At 50.2% G+C, this 5,825-nt stretch overlaps 1 protein-coding gene across 1 annotated transcript in view; it reads left to right on the forward strand.

The window, feature by feature from the left end:
- The window catches only part of ASAP2 (ArfGAP with SH3 domain, ankyrin repeat and PH domain 2), a 93,732-nt gene that overhangs the window by 5,141 nt on the left and 82,766 nt on the right, over window positions 1-5,825 (forward strand). The window lies entirely within an intron of this gene.

Genomic DNA, 5,825 nt, shown 5'->3' on the forward strand with positions numbered 1-5,825 from the left:
GGCGACCACCGTTGGACAGGAGCCAGACCGCTGCACTCACTCCGGCCCTAAGGGCAGTGGTGGCAGGGGAAGGTCCCCTTAACGTCTGACCCCACAGAGTGCACATTGTCGCGTTTCTGCTGTAAGTTTTGAGCTGCCCTCTTCGTGTAGGAGAGCGACACCTGTGATTTTAGGTGCAGGCAGTGTGTGTGATGGCAGACTCTGGTCTGCTGTGTCCTCACACAGCAGATTTATACAGATTTCTATACCAGGGGGCTTTGCAGTGCCCGGGAGCAGCCAGCTGTGCTTTTACAGCCTAAGAGCTGTTTTGACCCCCTCACCTCGTAACCACACAGTGACCCCAGTATTGCCTTTTGTCCTGCAAAGCCCTTAATACCTACTTCCTGGCTCTTTAGGAAGACGTTTGCCGACCCCTGCTTTAGAGTAGTGGTTCTGACACTTCAGAGAACCCCGATGTCCTGGAGCCCCGATTAAAGCACGGACTGCTGGGCAGCGACTGCTGGGCAGCCCGCAGCTTCTGGCTCAGTGGGTGCAGGGCGGAGCCTGCATGTTTGCTAATCAGCTGAGTTCTCAGGCGATGCTGAATGTCACCTTAGACACACACACACACCCAGACACACATTCATACATGCATACACACACAGACACATACACACACACTCACACATACACAGGTACACTCACACATACACACATTCACACATACACAGACACATTCACATATACACAGACACACTCACACACACACACACACGTACCACACACATACACAGATACACACAGACCCACACACACAGACACACCTCGACTTCAAACCTTGGACTGGGCCATAAAGGCATCAGTATGTCCCCCATGTATACAAAACAATAGTTTTCTTACACAATAGCAAGTACATTATGTTGGCTCCCAGTTTTTGAAAAGATGACAAATAACCCCCCTAGAGGTATTTTCTGGAACGACTTATGTACAGTTTTGCAAAAACAATTATTATAGTGATTTGTTGAGAAGCTATTTCTATAATAATTTCTCCCACTCATAATAGACTGCTCTCTAATCTCTTTTTTAAAAGTTCATATTTATTCTAAAACGTCTGTTAGCCTAAAATTTCCCAAGCTTTGTGTCAACCCAAAGGTGTTTTTTTCCCCTGCTGGGAAGTTGAGGCGAACATTTTCCAGCTGTGTTTGACGTATCACTCGGTGGAGGAAATGCATCTTTATCAAGAAGGAAGCAGCACGAGGCTTTCGTTTTCACTTCTCTGGAATGACTCTGTCTTAAAGACGTGGTGTTGTCTGTCCTGCCGGGCGACAGCACTTCTCCACTCTTGATCCGAACGTCCTAGAGAAATCATCACATCCTTGAAATGAAACGTAAGAAATGCTGGTTTCCCCTCAAAGCCTTACCAGCAAAGGACAGTGAGAATTCAACTCTGTGTGTGTTTCTCCGTTATTTGCAGTGCTAATTCAGATACGACTATTACTACACCACTTAAAGTTAATACAGAGAATTGTTTCTATTATAGTATGTGCAGTTGACCCTTGAACAAAATGGGTTTGAACTGGGTGGGTCCACTAATATGCGGGTTTCTTCAATAAATATACAGTCGGCCTTCAGTATCCCCAGGTTTTGTATTTGCGGATTCAACCAGCTGCCAATTGGGAATCCATGGATGTGGACGGCTGACTGTGCGTTGTTTTACACCATTTTATATAAGAGACTGGAACATCTGTGGATTTCGATATCCACTGGGGGTCTTAGATAGAACCAGTCCCCTGAGGATATCAAGGGACAGTAGTTAAGTCAGAAACTATACGTGGATTTTTGCCTGCGTGGCGTGGGGGTTGGAGCTCCTGGCCCCTGTGTTGTTTGGGTGTCAACTGTAATTAGGATAGAGCAGTTTAAAAAATACGTGTGTAATAGTTTAGGAAGTGACGTTTCATTGTGCATTAAGAAGATACAACATCTGGCATGATTTTCTACCTGTTACATGAGAAGATGACTAAATCACAGTAATCGCCAGTGTTTGGCAAGAATGTGGTGAAACTGGCATTCTGCTACTTCGCTGCAGCATCGAAAACTGGCGCAGAGGTTTTGGAACGCAATTAGGCAGTGCACACCAAGAAAAATAAAAATGGAAGATGCACAAGTCGCTCGTTGGATTGTTACATTGCTTACTGTAGCGAAAAGGGAAAGCCTCCTCTAAGCAACCTAGTATCCAGCTGCTGATGGAGTTGTGGTTATGTAGCAACAAGAAGCAAAATGCTTGTGACGGAACCTTCAGACGGTAAAACTCAGGATGCAAAATATGTGTGTACCAACCTGTGATGAGAGAGCGGGAGATTTAACATGATGCAAGAAAGAAGGTACATCTATGTCAATCGTGACCTTGAGAGCGGGAAAATAATAATAATCTGACACTCAAGAAGTACTTAACTATAAGCCAAGCACTGTGCTAAATAAATATTTCACATCAATTTAATCCTCACAACTCTGTGAGTTAGGTACTGTCAGTAACTCCATCTACAGACGAGGTCACTGAGTAGCCATTGACCAAGGATTGTGTAGCCAGCAGAGGAGCTGAGACCGAAAACCAGGTCTGCTTCCTAGTGGCACTGTGACCATGGCACCACTCTCAGGCACACGAGCACGATGTGAATGAGATCACAGTGCGGAGAACCACGCAGTCCTGCTGTGACGACGTGCTGGCGTCATCTGGCTGAGCCCTAGCGATTTTAATGAGAAAACTCGGCGGAGGGAGTGGGGGTTGGTCGATCACAAGTTCAGTAGGAGCCAGTACATGACAGGCGTGCTCAAGGATGAGTCACAGGTGACCTTAGGGAAGTGTGTAGTTCTTCCAAAAAAGGAGACGGGTGTCCCATTCTTAAATGCAGCGTTTTAAGAGGAACCTCGAGATCTTAGCGGTGAATACCTTGGAGGAGGACATCGGAAGGACGCAGGACGTCTCGGCCCGGGCAGGGTGGGAGAAGGCATTTCCGAGGCGGCTCCCTCTGGGATGAGGAAGTGAGACACACCATCTGGCTCTCCAGAGGGCAGTTTCAGGAGAGCAGGTTTTGACTCAGATAAGCGGGAGACGTTAGCTGGTGAGCCGGTCATTGGAAGGGTTCCAGTAGGGGTTGGTGGCCCTCGGTCTCTAAGGAAGTCATCGTGAGGGATGGGGACGTGGACTCCAAGAGTCCGAGACGCCATCCAGTTCCACGGCTCTGGGGTTCCAGGTACCTGTCCTCTGCCGGTGAAAAATAATGATCGGAGCTCAGGTGGCACTTACGGAAGCCCGTTGGCAGCGATCAGCCTATTCACGGTGGGGTAGCTGCTCCGAAGGGATGCTAAGACTCGTGGCTTAGAGCCCCACATACTAACACGAGTCATATTCAGGGCCATTGTATTTACTGGGAACTTAAGCTCATCTAGGCCAGGACTATTTTATTTGGTGTGTTGGGTCTATGGACAGGTGAAGGAGTCTATGCATCCCAAAATCTGTATGGAAAATTGCGTAACGATACCTTTTCCTGAAGAGATGATCCAGAACATTTCCTAAGTTTTATTGGTGTCTGTGATAACCCAAAGATTTAAAAGTCACCCATCTTGCCAAACCCCACGTTTATGGATGTGGACACTGTCCCGGAGTTGGCCATCTGCCTCACGGACTACAAAGCATCAGTCGCATCGTTCAGCAGACGTCTCTGAACCTGTTTCCTCATCTGTAAAACCCCGCAGTTGTAAAGATGAAGCCGTGTGCGTGTGCGTGTGCACGTGCAAGCTCCCCTACTCGAGTGGAAGCTATTGTTACGTGAGGCTCCTTGTCCCTGTGGGGTGAAGACCCTGGGGGCCATCGCAGCACGGGAGTGGTCTTCGTCCCTGGTCTGCTGTGCTCTCCGTAGAGATGGGATGGGGGCGTCTGGTGAGCGTCCTTAAGCTGCGAGCGTTGTAGCCCTCCAGTATGGGAAGGTCAGAACCAAGGGGCAAAGGCTGAAAGCCGTCTGCAGTGGGCTGGTGCACGTTCTGTAACGCAGCCGATCAGGTTGCTTTGCCGACAGAGGGCATCTGTGTAACCGACGCCCGGTTTCTAAGGGCCGGCTGTCCCCATCACGGTGTTGCTTCCGTGTTCGGCGGGGCGTCCAGGCTGGAGGAGAGCCAGCCAGCTCTTAGGGTCTCGTCTCCTTCACCGCCTGGCCTGAGAGGAGCCCTGGGCTGGAACGTAGCTCTTTGGATAAGGAGCCTGGAGCGAGGCACCCAGCTGCCGCTCAGTTTTAAACCCGCCTTGTGCGAGATTCTGAAGGAGGAAACTCATCTCCAGGAAGCCTTCCCATCCCCAGCCGCCAGAAAATTACCGTCCCTCGCGCGCTGCTGTCAGCTGTCATGCTGCACGCCCGCCCGCCTGCTGCCGCACGTGCCGCCGTGGGTTGCTTTCGCGTGTTTGTCTTGCTCGGTTGTGTTGGTGTCGTACCAAGTTTTGTTCATCTTCGTTCCCTCCAAATTCAGCTTTCTCAAGTGTCAGTCTTATATCGTGTTACAACCTTCTGGGGGCCCCAAATGAGATGTCATCCCTTCATCTGCCCCTTGCCTGCCTCGTCTCTTCATCTGTCGCCTCTCGCCGTGCTCTGGCCGTACCGCACCCCCCGAGGCGCCCCCCGTGTGGTTGTCTGTGTGATTGGCGGCCGGTTCCTTGAGGACAGGGCTGGTTCGTGAATCTGTATTCCTTACTGCTGCCTGCATACTCGGTTTCAGCGTGATTGGGTTTTATCCTTTGGTATCCAGGAACGTCCTTGACTGATGGTGGGTATTCAGGAAATACGGGGTGAATAAATGAAATCACTTTCGTGTTCATGTGTCTTCTGTACTCTGAGCTTGTCGTCTGAGGAGTGGAACAAAAGTCATGGCCCCGACCAGGTCCCACCCTCCAGGTGACGGGAGAGGCTGCGGCGCACCCAGGTCCGAGGTGGGCCTGTGACTGAAGGGCAGAGGGCATCACCTGGAGAGCACCTGGCCTGGTACCCGGCATTTCCAGCCGCACCTCCCTGAGCGCCTGCAGGTTGGGTCACCACTGTGAGCATTTTGATGTGTTTTCCTTTCAGCCTCTTCTCTGCATTTCACTCCTTACGAAACGGATTTGAGCATCCGTACGGTTTTGTGACCCGCCACCTGCCCTAACCGTGCTCTGCACCACGATTTTAAAAGCCCGCGTGTTTCCATCTGCAGATCCACTTCCCTGTCGATGGGACACTCCAATTTTCAGTCCTCACCCTTCACAAACCGTCCCATACGCACGTCTCTGGTCGCCCTGGTATTTCCTAGAATAGATTTCTAAAAGTGCAATTATTGGGTAGCAGAAATATTTTTAAGACTTTCGGTACAGTTTACCAGATTGCGAACTGCGAGATTTCTATCTGGGATGATTCTAGAAATAAAATTCTAAAAAAAATGAGTTTCTGCCTTGGGATGGTCACAGAGGACAGATCTTGCTAAGAAATGGGGATTATCTTTGACTTGAAGAAATTGCTTTTCCATGAGCTCAGCTGCCACGAGTTAGATCTGAACCCAGGCGATGTGTGGGGCCGAGAGCTCCGGGGGACACGGTCTCCTTCATGCCAAGTCGGACGGATCATCCTGACATTACAACTGTGGCTCACCTCTGAATATTAACCACCATGTCATCTAGGGAGGGTCCTTGTGAAGCTGCTACTGCAGAGAGCGTGTGTCTCGTCTCAAGTGCACCCTCGGCGGAGCTGTCTGTGTGGATGGTCGGCATGTGCACTGTCAGCAGATGAGTTTGCCTCAGCCTGACCAAGCGGCTGGCGGTCTGGCCAGGA

Source organism: Pteropus alecto, unplaced genomic scaffold (genome assembly GCF_000325575.1).
Source record: "Pteropus alecto unplaced genomic scaffold, ASM32557v1 scaffold61, whole genome shotgun sequence".
Taxonomy (NCBI): domain Eukaryota; kingdom Metazoa; phylum Chordata; class Mammalia; order Chiroptera; family Pteropodidae; genus Pteropus; species Pteropus alecto.